The sequence below is a fragment of the Triturus cristatus genome, chromosome 1_1 (assembly GCF_964204655.1).
Source record: "Triturus cristatus chromosome 1_1, aTriCri1.1, whole genome shotgun sequence".
Classification (NCBI taxonomy): Eukaryota; Metazoa; Chordata; class Amphibia; order Caudata; family Salamandridae; genus Triturus; species Triturus cristatus.
The window spans coordinates 1,269,277,134-1,269,292,304 of record NC_140579.1 but is presented as its reverse complement, the minus strand read 5'-3'; the positions used below and the strand labels follow the sequence as shown (position 1 = coordinate 1,269,292,304).

General features: G+C 47.7%; 1 protein-coding gene across 6 annotated transcripts in view; it reads left to right on the top strand.

Moving 5' to 3' along the window:
* LOC146871936 (DDB1- and CUL4-associated factor 7) overlaps positions 1-15,171 on the top strand; it is a 919,103-nt gene that overhangs the window by 465,489 nt on the left and 438,443 nt on the right. The window lies entirely within an intron of this gene.

Genomic DNA, 15,171 nt, shown 5'->3' with positions numbered 1-15,171 from the left:
CGTAGGGGGAGCCGCAAGAAGACGTGAGCCTCCCTGCGGCGTGGCGGAAAAACGGTACGATGGTTGGCTAACGAGACACACCGACAGGGCGGTGTGTAGGAGGAGGGCCGCTCACCTTGGGATGCCGCACGGCAGGGTGATGTGGCCTGGCCAACAAAAGAGGGGTAGCAAACGGAGACGGCGCTCGCGGCCCAGACCCGGCCTGTCGGCAGGGCACAAAAGGTAGCGAGTTGGGGCCTAACTCCGGGGGGAGAGAAAGCTACCCCTCCCTACACGCAGAAAGCTTGGGTGACCAACCAAATGGTGGTCCCGGTGGTAATTGGACCAAAGAAAGAATACTAAGGACCAACAACAGAACTGGTTGGGGGGTCGGGTCATTTACGAACTGGAGATACAACGAACTACGAATGGGGGGGCACGGCTTTGTGTCCAAAGAGATGGCAGTTCGCAAATAACCCAATATGACCGAAGTCATGCCAGATGTTTGTAACCATAATAAAACTGCGGCCAACAACAACAGCTCTACACAGAGACAGCCTCGGTTTGCACACCTGCATATTATGCTGCTTTGCTTTAGAAAGGTGTGTTAGAGGCAGGACCCATCTCCCAGTCAGAGTTAAGAGAACGCGGGTCTCTTGCGATGCTAATTGTCCCTTTGTTATGCGAAGAGACGCATTTGCATCTCTAGTCCGGCGGCATCCTGAAGCCCTGCCTTGAGTTTCCTCTCAAAGCAGGGAGTGTTCAGACTGTTGAGAAAGGCCTCACAGATTTTAGAATCATGCCAAACAAGCGCAGCACTATTTTAAGACCTAATGACTTTAATCAGATAACCTCCACGTGCCTAAAACAAACAAAAAATGAATGTGTCCGTGTGTAATGTTACACAGGCTACATACAGCACACAATATACACAATTGGGAATTTAAGACACAATTGGGATGTGCAGAATGAAACCGGCGTACCTTTTGTTTTATCTAGTGTGTACATGCATTTTAAATTTCTTTTTTGAGTTTAACATAATCGCAGTGCGAGCACCTGCTTCTGTAGACCTGCAGTGGATAAAGAACTTATTTATGCCATATTTATGTCAGTTACTACATTATTTCAGACAGTACAGCTCAGAAATAGCAGTCAAAGGTTGACTTTTTGTTTCTGACCTTTGTTGACTGAAAAAGCACAAATTTCGAGAAATACCATAATTCCGTCCCAGCACCTAAATAATTCATAGTTAATATTTAGGTGCTGAACAGAGTACAGGGAAGTTGTTTGGGGTAACTATTGCTATAGCAGGAGGAGTGCTAGCACTGGATATACAATTGTGGCACACCTGCTCCCTGGCATAAGTTTTGTGCTGTATCACACTAAAGGGTTCGAACGGTGGAGTAAAACAAAGCATCAAGCATCACTAACTCCAAATGAATGTATCTCACTAAAAGTGATGAAATGCTACTGTCCTAAAAGACAAAGTCAGTGTGTGTAAACAAGGGAGGAAAAAAATCTTTTCTTTTAAAGACGAGAACCCTCACTCACCCGAGGGTGACATGCTTCATCATTGGGTCCCCTCTTGCACACTGCAACCGCAAGGTATACAGTGTGGGCTACAACTCTCAAAAAAGAATAAGAGAGGAGCATGAGGTGTTTTAATGAGGATACCAAAGTTGGCAGGGGGAGTAAGGGGCAGAGTGTGAATTAAACAAAATATGAGTAAATAAAACTAGCTACAGGGTAACAAAATTTAATTTAATGATAGTTCCCATCAGCTAGAGTTAAAATGAGGTGATTTAGGATTGAAATAATATCCTAGTTATTGGTGGTCGACATGTTTCTGCCAGGTGACTACTTGTTCGCGGCATTCATCAGGACCTCTCAATATTATCACTCTGCTCGTAGAACAAAAATTAATAAATTACAGACCATACTCATTGGAAAGGTGTTTATGACAACAGAACCAGCTGCAGTCCGGTCCAGTGTCTCTATGGGTAATGTTAATTTACCTCTACCTTTCGAAGAATGATGCTACAGAGCACAGATTACTTGAGTTACTCTGTGTCTTCCTGTGCCCTGAATAGGAAGACACAGAGTAACTCAAGTAATCTGTGCTCTGTAGCATCATTCTTCGAAAGGTAGAGGTAAATTAACATTACCCATAGAGACACTGGACCGGACTGCAGCTGGTTCTGTTGTCATAAACACCTTACCAATGAGTATGGTCTGTAATTTATTAATTTTTGTTCTACGAGCAGAGTGATAATATTGAGAGGTCCTGATGAATGCCGCGAACAAGTAGTCACCTGGCAGAAACATGTCGACCACCAATAACTAGGATATTATTTCAATCCTAAATCACCTCATTTTAACTCTAGCTGATGGGAACTATCATTAAATTAAATTGTGTTACCCTGTAGCTAGTTTTATTTACTCATATTTTGTTTAATTCACACTCTGCCCCTTACTCCCCCTGCCAACTTTGGTATCCTCATTAAAACACCTCATGCTCCTCTCTTATTCTTTGTTGAGAGTTGTAGCCCACACTGTATACCTTGCGGTTGCAGTGTGCAAGAGGGGACCCAATGATGAAGCATGTCACCCTCGGGTGAGTGAGGGTTCTCGTCTTTAAAAGAAAAGATTTCTTTTTCCTCCCTTGTTTACACACACTGACACTGTCTTTTAGGACAGTAGCATTTCATCACTTTTAGTGAGATACATAAGTTTTGTGCTCCCACAATAAATAAGTTTACATACAAAATCAACACAACTATAAGCTGTACTGCAAATGTGTCTAACTATAATCATGACCAAGACATGTAGGGCTATGTGTATATTACCTGTTGCGCCCACCACCAGCACACAACACTTCAATATCAGCATATGCTTCACAACTTGTGGGTCCTTAAAGCAGGCATGTACATAGTCAAAGAGTCACTCTTCAATGTTATGCCAAAATTGATTTTTAAAGGGGCACAGATTATGGAAGAATATAAATTGCAAATAGTTTCTTTATACTCATAAAGAATGAGAATTTGTTATTCTCTTTCCTCTGTGTTCATAATTTCTAAAATATGAAAGAGCTGTGGTTGAAAGCATCTAACAAAGGAAAATAAATTACTTTGAGGGCATCATCTTTTCCTGCTTCTTTGTTCAATATTGCATGGACAACAGAGAAGCATGTTTAATTTTTCAAGGTGTAAGTACAGGCCCTCAAGAGCAACTGGTCACAAAGGGAAGTGCAAACATCTACCCATCCAGAACTGGTGTGAAGCAAGCACAGTACAGAGGTGTCTAGCAAGGCACTTTAAAGAACTAACAAAATGTTTCAGAGTCCCGGGGCCTGGTGATTTGGGAAGCAAATTATTATGCTGTAGCACTTGCATCAAATTTTGGTGCAAAGCTTTTTTTTTTTTTTTTTGCGCAAAAGTTGATCAGCAATGCTCATTTGAACGCTTTACATAATGAAGCATTGCACAGAGTAGTGGAAACATCCGTGTAAAATTATAATAAATATTGGCCTCACATGGTGAAGTAGAGGTATAAACAGTACTACTAGACTACCCTATGAGGATAAGCAGTTTGACACTTGGAATATCAAGGCATCAAGCTCATAGTACAAGTAACAGACTTGCATTTCTACTGCCACACTATTCTTCCAGGGTTCCACTGAAATTGTGTAACAATCTGTGGCCACAGGGTAAGTCAGTCTTATTGCCGGACTTGGGTGCTATTTGGGAAGCACTCCTAAAATATTTTAATCTTTTCCAAAACTCTTTTTGGGGTTTACTGAGGCTCTCCCATTGGAAGCTATGTTGTCACAAACTAAACTTCTGAAGATAACTAGTGCCTGAAAGAGGCAGCGTTTATTACCACGTGAAGCGTTGCCATGAAGATTTTGCATCATATTCAAATAAAAAGCTGTGCTTAAGTGCTGTGAAGTATTTGGTCTTTGGAATTCTTAAGAGTCTGTTCAGGGACCAGCTAAAAATTGAGTGTTGGATCATCATATAGCAGCCTCGATTGCAAGTACTGGTCTATCTTGCTACAGCAACAGATTATGTGGAAGAATACCACTCCGTGCTCCCTAAATCTCAGGCATTCATCTGTGTGAGTTTGACATATCCTGCTAAGCCTCATGCGGGCCAAGTACAGTCTGTGAAGAATGTTGAAATGGGCCAACCAAGGGCCATATGTAGGTAAATTACATTTACCGATTCTTAAATACCGAATTTTACCGATTCGGTATTTATGAATTGGTAAATGTAATGTAGGTACAATATTACCGAATCGGTAAGTGTCGGTATTTTAGAATCGGTATTTACCGATTCGGTAATGGCAACTGGCTTCCCATTCATTCCTATGGGCATGGAGGCCCATAGGAATGAATGGGAAGCCAGTTGCCATTACCGAATCGGTAAATACCGAATCGGTAATGGGGGAGGCATCATCATGGGTGGCAGGGTGTCACATTGACACCCTGTTGCACCCCTGATTCCTGCATGTGTGCACATGTGGCACACATACATGCCACATTGCACACTTCTAAGGGCCAAATAATGCTTTTACTAAGACATTCGTCATTTACCACCAACTTTTAGTTGGTGGTAAATAACGAACCCACACTACACCCACACACTCCCCCTACATCTCATTTCAGGATTCGGTATTTACCGAATCGGTAAAATTACCGAATCGGTAATTTTACCGATTCGGTAAATTACCGAATCCTGAAATGTCCCCCCTACATACTAAAAGCCTGAATACCGGTCGGTAACGTGGCCCTAAAAGTGTGCATTGAATGACACCTCCTTTTTGAGGGCACATGTTTTGATCCATCCCGCATCAGATATGGGTTCCGGTAAGTCCTTTCCCACAGACCCCATGCCGGGAAGGCGACTTGAAATTGGTTGTCCTTAAAGGCTCTATTGAAGTTAGAGACTAATCGTCTGGATGATTCCAAGTTTAATAGTATGACCAGAGTAAAGTTCTGTTTGAGTGAGAGGGACGTCGGGCCACAGCATTTGTACCACACCAATCAGGGCAGCAAACTGCAGGGACCACCCCAAATGTCTCACCACCTTCTCAATGGTGATGCAATTGTCAGCATGAAAGAGGTCTCCAAGTGTCCCGTATCCTCCGTCCTTCCACCCAGCCAGGGGTGGGAGACATCCATTACAACGCAGTCATTACACATCGCACTGATTTTACAACACAACTGTTACAAAGCAACTGCCTTTACATCGCATGCCATTACAACTCATGCCATTACAACTCATGCCATTACAATGCATGTCACTACAATGCATGTCACTACAATGCATGCCATAACAACGCATACCATTACCACACATTCAATTGCAACGCATTCCATTGCAATGCATTGTAATGGAATTCTTTTTGTTTTAGGGTGGGTATGGGTTTTGGGGTAGATGGGAATAGTAATTTTTATCCCTATGCTATCCAACACATACCCTACTGTTGCACTCACTGGAGTGGGAATAGTGATTTTTACCCCTACACTATCCTATATATTATTGTTGCCCTAAAAGTATTATGCGTTGTAATGGTATGCGTTTTAATGTAATGAGTTGTAATGGTAGGTTTCAAAAATGCATGGTAATGGCATGCGTTATAAAATCATGCGATGTAATGGTAATTGCGATGTAAAAAACGTGTTGTACAAGCAAGCGTTGTAATTGTTTGCGTTGTAACGTCATGTATTCGCCTGGGGTACCTTGTGATTCTACTCTCTAATAGTATAGTCAGTGCTCTAAATGGAAATATGGAAGTGCACATACTGAGTACAGGACAGTACCTGCACATTTAAAGCACTGAGTATAACTAAAATATATGGAAAATACAGCGATATAACAAAATACATACATATGGCTAACATTTTGTTTTTGATAGAGGAAGGAAAGAACGTTTTAGGTATTTGAAGTACAAAAGAACATAACAAATGTTCGTACTAATGTTCTTATACTTGGCCTCTACAGCGCTCTCCTTTCTTCATCCCCATATCAAGAGAGAAACAAAACTACTTGTGTTAATGAGGCATGAACCTTCCTGTAAAAAGGTGAGACCCTTCTGGGTGTGTGCATTATGATAGTGATAACAGCTCTTAGAAGTTTCATCCTATTTAGTAAAGATTGTCTGCCACTAAAGGCCAAAATAAAAACACAAGAAACCCTCAGTAGTGGTATTATCCAAGACTGAACTTTGCTCGCGGTTTGCATCACAAAAGTGCGTACTTGTAATATTCTGGTAGGCCCTGACCACAATCTAAGAAGCCCTCCCTCATCCATGTAAAACCTGCAAGCACTTTAGACAAATTCCAAAGAAGAAACATAATTCAATGTCCCCTATAATAGTAATCTTTATGCATTCTTTCTGGACAGCTATTGTTCGACCTCTCCAATGTACCATACATTTCAGAGGAAAGTGTAAAGTGGCTGCCAGTGCAGGGCACCCTGTAGCAGGCACACTTTGGGCTGCAGCAGTATGAAGGAGCCACAAGAGTGCTCACTCATCCCCCTGTTTACAATCGATGCACCGAATCACTGATAGGTACATCCACGTACTCAGTCATCCATTCATGCACTCACACTTCAATCCATGCGTCCGCTTGCCTAATCATTCATCCATTAACTCATTAAACCAGCAATTCATCTATACATTCACCATTCATCATAATGATCAAATACCCATTCATTTATTTTACAAGCATTACAATGTAACAATAGGAATTGATTACCTTTAGGTTATTTGCAAAAATCTATGAAATCAGTTTATAATCTACGACAGTGTAGTGCACCATCATTCTTTAATTGCAGACACAGTGAAGTATTCTGGAATTCAAAATTGGCCCAAATTGCTTTTAGCAATGTTAATAAAACCATTAACTATTTTCTAACACAGAAAATCTAACTTCAGTAGCTTCATTTAAAATAAAGTTTCCTTTTAATAAATAGAGAGATGGTTAATTTACATGAAAAATATTTGGATATGCAGCTTTTCCTGCGAGAGATCAGTCTTTTTTACTGCAAGTATGAGTTTCCAATGAGGAAAGTGTGTTTAAATGCAAAATGTGTTTAAGACTGCAGTACCGCCTCCTGTCTACAGGGGCAGAGCTGAGCAGAAATATAAACACTCTTGATAAAACACAGGTCCCCGCAAGGCAATTTTTCAAAATGTTGTAAAAATTGACACAGATGTTCTTTTAGTCATTTTTTAGGTCTCGCCTGACCCAGCGCATGCGCTGGTCTGGCGAGACTTATTGAGAGGCCTCCAAAAAGTGCTACCAGGCCAGCCTAGAGCTACAGTGCATGTGCGCGCACGCAGCGCTTTACCGCGATTACTTTCACTTTCGCGGCCGCACAGCCGCTTTGATGTTTGATCGGGATCGCGATCACTTTCACTTTCGCGGCCGCTTGGCATAGCCAATAGGTCTCGCTTTTGGGACCTTATAAGTATTTAGTTATGCAACTCTTGCATGGCTAAACACTTATAAGGTCCCAAAGGCGAGATCTATTGGCTATGCCAATGCTTGTTATAATTTAGAAGACATTGTCTTGTGGGGACTTGGGTTCAGGTCCCCACAGTGCAATCAAGTCACCACAGCGTGAGTGTGTTATCACACCCAAGTCCTCTCAAGGACGGGGAGACACACACACACTCACACTCACACTCTCCCATCCTTGTGGGAACTAATCTTTCCCAATGTTTTAAAAACATACCAATAACAGAAAAATGTTAAGAAAAAAATCATTATATAGGATCCTGCTTCAAATGTGCAAATATATATTCTTATTTAACCGCGCGCACAGAACCATCTTTGTGGGGACTTGAACGTGCCTTACTATCCGTGTGGGGACTTACTTAATAATTATAATTTCTGATTGAATGCATTCACAAACAAATGGCTAAATGTTGTTTTTCTCTGCTTTACCTATATTACATGATAGATTAGACATATATGAATATCTCTGTGACCTAGGATCATCCAGCAGATAGATTTTGATGATAATGCATTTCTCTGTAGAAAGTATATAAAGTCCACGGAAAGGGATTTACACATATCTGAAAGAAACACGTTAGTTAGATTCCTCACCTTAGAATATCCCCAGGCGTCAGGCTGGATCCGGAAAGATTTTTCGTCAGCAATACCATTGCGCGTCGCTAGGCGTCGTCTGCGGCTCCGCGTCCGTCGTCGGCGTCGTGCGCCGGGATGACATTGTCGGAGTACTTAGACACCGCCCTCGCGAACTGACGTTAGTTCTTTTTTCCACGCCAGACAGCGCCGATCCGGGAAGAGCATACCCTTATAGTCATTTTTTGACTAAACTTTTTTGACTCTTTTGGTCTACTCCGTCGACTCGACTCTGGTGCCGGTAGGCTGCCTGGTTTCAAACACTGTGACTCCTGTCACCGCCTGATGTCTGTTACGGACCACCACCGCCGGTGCCTCTACTGCCTTGGGGCCGACCACGATTCCGAGTCGTGCCTCGACTGCCGGGCCCTGACTTCGAAGGCTAGGCGGGAGCGGTGCCGCAAGCTACTGGAGTTCCGGCAGTCGGCTCCGCGCCGTTCCTGGTCGAGGAGGAGGTTGAAGGACCGGTCGCGGAGCTGCAGTCACCACCATCACTCGTCTGGTTCAAAGTCTTCGGGTAAGTCGAAGCACAGTAAGAAGTCCAAGAGGCGACATCGCTCTTGGGACTCCCCTCGCCGGTTGCGCGACTCGGCTGAGGGTTCGGCCGCAGGAGTCGCGTCCGTCCCCATACCCGCCGGTCCCTGGGACCGACGTGACTCCGGCGGAGATCAGTGCCTTCCTCTCGGCCATGAGGGGCCTGGCTCCGCCGTTGACGCCTGTCGGCGCGCCTTCGGGCCCCGTGGGCTGAACTGGGGGGGCCTAGCGAGCCGGCGACACCGGCCCCGGCGCTGTCGCCGACTCTGGTCCAGACGCCGCAGGTCCCCGCGGGATCCAGGCCTGGATCCCTGTCAGCGCCGGTCGACCTCACGACCCCTCCGCCGGCACCGACTCCAGTACCACCTCCGGCGCCACCTTCGGACGATGCCTTTGCCCGGTTTAATCCCGGTCCGGGCCTGGCATCGGAGCGGCGCCGCGTCCGACGCCGATTGGTGGCAATTTCATCTTCCGCCCGGCTCCGATCATTCCACCTGTGTACCAGGAATCGGATGACGGTGACGACTGGGAGGGGTCTGAGGACCCTATGATCCAGCAGGGTCAGTTATCACAGGACTGGGCAGATGAGTTGGGGGATGCCAGTGGTCTTGATAACTCCCCTGACACTGGCTTCATCTCTCCTCCGACCGTGGCTTCGGAGGAAGGTGCTGCTTTTTCTGTGGTGCTGCGCAAGGCAGCCGAAGCCCTTGGGCTAGAGCTGCCTGCTGTGGCTGTGAGGACTAACCTCCTCACCGAGGTGCTCCAACCGACAGCAAGCTCCTCGGAGCCTCTGCTGCAGTTTATTGAAGCACTACTGGACGTTCTCAAGGGCACCTGGTCCAAACCCTTCCTGTGGACCGAAACGTAGCCTGGCGCCACCGGCCTCCACCGGGCGACCCCAGCTTTCTGTCCTTCCACCCCTCCTCGACTTCCCAGACCTCCTTCCCGTCCGCTCCCCCGGATCGGGAATCCAAGAGACTTGAGCAGTTTGGTAAGAAGCTGTTCTCATCCAGGGGATACTCATCAATAGTCATAATCTATGAATAATCCCCGCCCATGTGCGGGATCCCGGAGCATATAGAAAAAAACATATATATACATACATATGCATATGTGAAAACATATACATGCAGCCTAAAATGTTTCAAACATGGTAATGCTGTAAATTACACAGGTTTGCATAGCAGTGCCCCCTAACCCATAAGGAAAAAAGGAAGCACCAAGCCAATTGTAACACAGCACTGCTTTATTGCCATAAAGCAAACTTGTAATTGTAGGCATTCGCCTGTAGGCTGCAGTAGAGAATAAAGAAACAAGAAAAACTGACACCTTGCCTTTAAGGCATTAGAGTAGGGGGACCGTGCCTTTAAGGCCTGCAGGAGACCCCTGCTCCCATGATGCACTACAGGTGGCAGTTGGGGCCAGTTCTTTTTTCCGGCTCCTTCTGTGAGGATCCTGGAGCTTGAGCTCTTCAGTCTTTGACTGAAAGTTTTGAAGATTTGATTTTTTCTCAAAAATTTCGACAGCTTCTGGTTCCTGAAGGCATTTTCTACTGGTGTACTGTAAAATGTCGAAATTTCTCCAGTCAGTATGCCTCCTTTATTTAGGAAATGCCCTTCTTGTGGAAATAAGATGGCGCTGGCAGACCCACTCTCGGTGTGTATCGTGTGTTTGCCATCTAAACACACTCCTGACCGGTGTCCCCACTGCCAGAAGTTCTCCAAGCGCACTCTGAGGGACAGAGAGCGCATCAAGTTACATGCCCAGCTGGAGAAGGAAAGAAGCCGTCGGGAGGACGATCATTCTTCTTCTAGACCACCTTCTTCAGCTACCCAGGCTCAAAAACGGTGACATACCACCTCTCCTGACTCCAGGAAGACCAAGGTTGCACGTCATTCGTCGTCGACGTCGAAGGTACCATCAACACACGAGAGGACGACTTCGGCATCAAGAGGGTCATCTCACCGTCGAGATTCTCCGCCGCGTAAAAGTAAGTCGGCGTCGAGGCGCAGTCCTTGGGCTCGAAGGCTGCTAGTCCGGTGAGATCTGGACTGTCTCCGTCGAGGCTTCCGTCGCCTCGCTGGCTGGAGGATGTGGGCGCTAGCACATGTAGGAGTCCGGGATCGGAATACTCCCGCACGTATTCTCCATCCCGCTTCTCTCTGCGTCGGAGTAAGTCTCCTCGAGGGAGTCCGAGGCCTCCTCCCCCACGTCGGTCTCATTCCAGGGACCGTCGATCCACGCACAAACGGCCAAGATCTCCGTCAAAGCAAAGGTCACGGTCCAGGGCTCACCACAGCGACCGCCCCCACAAGAGGCGACGCAGCAAATCGTATACTGGCTCTTCAGCTACAAGGTCCTCGGTCCGGGACTACTCTCCGACCTTCTCTTCTACACCTCCTTCTAGAGTTTCCCCGGTGGATGAGATCACCACTTTCTCAGACGTCTGGGTAGAGGTGCGCAAAAACTGAAAATCACATTGCACACCCCTCTGGCACCCACTTCAGTCATCTTTGATACATTGCACCACCGGTCAGCACCCAGACCTCTGCTACCTTTGGTGCCAGGATTGTTGGAACCTGCCATGGCCACGTTCCTTACTCCGGCTACGGTGGGCGCGGTGCCGTCCCGAATAGCGAAGAAGTACAAGGCCCCTGCGGAGGATCCCTTGTTCTTGAGGGCGGACACGCCAGCGGACTCAGTGATCGTGGCGGCGGCCATGAAAGCTCACTCGGCCTCAGTGTCATCTTCTGTCCCCCCTGAGAAAGACAGCAAGCTGATGGACTCTTACGGCAGAAGAATGTGCAGCACCTCTGCCTCGCACATGAAGGTGGCTAGCGCTTCAGCCCTGCTAGGGCGATATGATCGTTCTTTGTGGGATTCCCTTACAAGGTTCGCTGAAAAATTGCCGAGAGAGGACCGGCAGGATTTCACAGAAATTCTCCAGGAAGGCGGGCTGGTAGCCAACCAAATCATCAGCGCCGCTGCCGATGCCTCGGATCTCGCCGCGCATGGCTACTCGCAGGGCGTCTGTTCACGGCGATCGGCCTGGCTGAGGCTAACGGGCCTCAAGCCGGATGCGCAGAAGAGGATTTTCAATCTCCCCTTTAACGGGTCGTCTTTGTTTGGGGCGCACGCAGACGACCAGATGAGCAAGATGAAGGCGGAGTTGGATACGGTTAAGGCTGTGGGGCTGGAAAAGCGGAAGGAGTTCCGTAAGCGCTTTCGTCAGGGCGACAAACGTGCATTCCATCAGCGCGTTCAAACACCCCAATGGTCCTCCCAAAATCAACAGAGGTCCCAGTTCCAGCAAAGGGGCCGCGGCAGAGGAAGGGGACATGCAAAACAGCAGCAGTCCTCCACCAAGCAGCCTTCGAAGCAGTGAGGTCTTACTTCCTCCGCGCTCGTTCGCCACTCCGGTAGGAGGAAGTATCAGTGTTCACCTGGCAAAGTGGGAAGCAATTACAAAAGACAGATGGGTGCTGAATATTGTGCAGCATGGCTACTTGCTGCGGTTCAAGTCTCCCCCTCTGCAGGCACTCCCTCAAATCCAAAAACGACTTTTACAGGACGAAGTGGCCACACTCCTTTCCAAGAACGCCATAGAGGAAGTTCCACCCGGGCAGAGAAATCAAGGAGTGTACTCCCGGTATTTTCTAGTTCCAAAACGAGGAGCGGTCACGGAGTACAGACCCATTCTCGATCTCCGGCTCCTGAACGGATTTGTCAGAAAAGAGAAATTCCGAATGCTGGCCCTGCACCAGATCTTCCCGCATCTCCACCAGGGGGACTGGATGTGCGCCATCGACCTTCAGGATGCTTACTTTCATATCCCTGTATCAGCGAAGCATCGAATTTCTCAGATTTCAGGTCTCTCGTCGGCACTATCAGTACAGAGTCCTGCCATTCGGCCTCAAATCCGCTCCACGAACATTCTCAAAGTGTATGGCGGTGGTGGCTGCCTTCCTCCGCAAGCGGAAGATATTCGTCTACCCTTATCTGGACGACTGGCTCCTAAAAAGTTCAACGCCGGCTCGTCTCCGGAGTCATCTATCATTTTGCCTCCCGCTGCTACGATCACTGGGTCTACAGGTCAATTACAAGAAGTCGGTCCTCAATCCCACTCAGCGGATTCACTACCTGGGTGCCTCTCTGGACTCCGCAAAGGCAAGCGTGTGTCCTTCGGAGGAGGGGGTTATCATCCATGCTTCAGAAATGCCGCAAGCTTCTCAACACCGCATTTCCCACAGCCAGGCAAGTGTCTTCTCTTCTGGGGTCGATGGCTTCGTGCATTTACATTGTACCCAATGCACGTCTTCACATGCGACGTCTGCAACAAGACCTAGAGGATCAGTGGTAACAGAGGTCTGGCCGATAGGACGATCTTCTTTCCCTTCACCAAGCAGCCAAAGACTCCATCAGGTGGTGGATGAAACGCTCCCATCTACTTCACGGCGTTCCTTTCCATCAAGCGCCACCGACACAGAAAGTGGTAACGGATGCCTCCATGCAGGGCTGGGGTGCTCATATGGGCCAGCTTCAAGTACAAGGTCTCTGGTCCGATATCGAGCAGAGTTATCACATCAACTTCTTGGAGCTCCGAGCGGTTCATCTCGCGCTCAAATCCCTGTACCCATCCCTTCACACCAACCATATGCAGGTTCAGACAGACAACACCACGGCTATGTTCTATCTGAACAAGCAAGGAGGCACCAGATCTCGAGTGCTGTCGCTGGAGGCTCAGTCCATCTGGAGATGGCTTCTGGCGAAAGGCCTGTCGATTGTCGCCGTCCACCTGCCAGGGACCCTGAACGTGCAGGCAGACGGCCTCAGCAGAGACTTCGTCGAAGCGCACGACTGGGTGCTCAACGAAGGCGTCGCTCAAGAGATCTTCCGGCTGTGGGGAGTACCGGACATCGATCTCTTTGCAGACGCGACAAACACAAAATGCCCCGTCTTCGCCTCCAGGTTCCCCCAACGGGGGTCTCAGGGGAACGCTCTTTTGATCAGCTGGTCCAGGACATTGCTATACGCTTTTCCTCCTCTCCCCCTCATCCCAGCTGTGATACAGAAGTTCTACAGGGCCAGGACTCGGATGATCCTAATAGCCCCGGAGTGGCCCCGCCAATGGTGGTACCCGGACCTACTCCAGCTGTCGGAGGTGCCACACCGGAGGTTGCCTTGCCTTCTGGACTTGTTGACCAAGGACAAGGGGAGAGTGTTCCATCCCAACCTCCCCTCCCTCCGGTTGACAGCATGGCTCCTGAATTCGTCCAGTATGGACATTTAGATCTGCCACCGGACTGTATAAACATCCTCCGTGAAGCGAAAAGACCCTCTACCAGGAAGTCTTATGGCTTCAAGTGGAAGAGATTCTGTATTTGGTGCAGGGATAACGCCCTTGATCCGATCCGGGGTCAAGAACAGGTTATCCTCCCCTACTTACTGTACTTGGCGAAGTATGGGTTAAAATATTCTTCCATCAGAGTCCATTTAGCTGCGATCACAGCTTATAGGAAATCTCCTACCCAGACCTCATTCTTCCAGATGCCAGTGGTTAAGGATTTCTTAGAGGGGCTTAAGAAAGTATTTCCACCAGTGAGGTCTCCTTCCCCCTCATGGGAACTCAACATTGTACTCTCTAAGCTGATGGGGTCCCCTTTCGAACCTATCCATAAGGCATCCTTGCAACACCTGACCTGGAAGGCTGCCTTCTTGGTGGCCATCACTTCTGCCCGCCGGGTGAGCGAGATTCAGGCCCTCTGCTGCAAGGAACCTTACACGGTTTTCCATGCTAATAGAGTGGTGCTCCGTACTCATCCGAGTTTTCTGCCCAAGGTGGTCTCGGACTTCCACATTAACCAGGTGATCACGTTGCCCACTTTTTTCCCGCAGCCAACCACTCCCCCGGAGAGAGCCTTACATTCTCTTGATCTCCGGAGGGTGTTGAAATTTTATCTGGCTAAGACTCTCTCACTTAGAAAGTCCGACAGGCTTTTTGTTAATTACGGGCCCACTAACACAGGGCTGGCTGCTTCCAAGAGGTCCATTTCGCGATGGATTGTCTCCTGTATAGCCTTGGATTACCAACTGTCCCATAAGGTTTTGCAGGGTAGACCTAGAGCACACTCTACTCGAGGGAAGGCTTCGACTGTAGCTCTTTCGCAACGTTCCCATGTCTGAGATTTGCAAAGCGGCGACATGGCGCTCAGTACGTACTTTCACGCGCCATTATTGCCTAGATTCAGACGCACAGGCCGACGCCCAGGTGGGGCAGGCTTCTTTGAGGAACTTGTTTGCATGACGGTTATGTTATGTGATGTGACTGCAAGTCTTAAATGCTATGATGCTCGTCCGCGAGGCTTTGGGTATGGGCTTGCTACTCTATTCATAGATTATGACTATTGATGAGTATCCCTTGGATGAGAAGGATTAGTTACTTACCTGTAATCCTAGTTCTCATCCAGGGGTATACTCATCAAAGTCATAAGCGACCCACC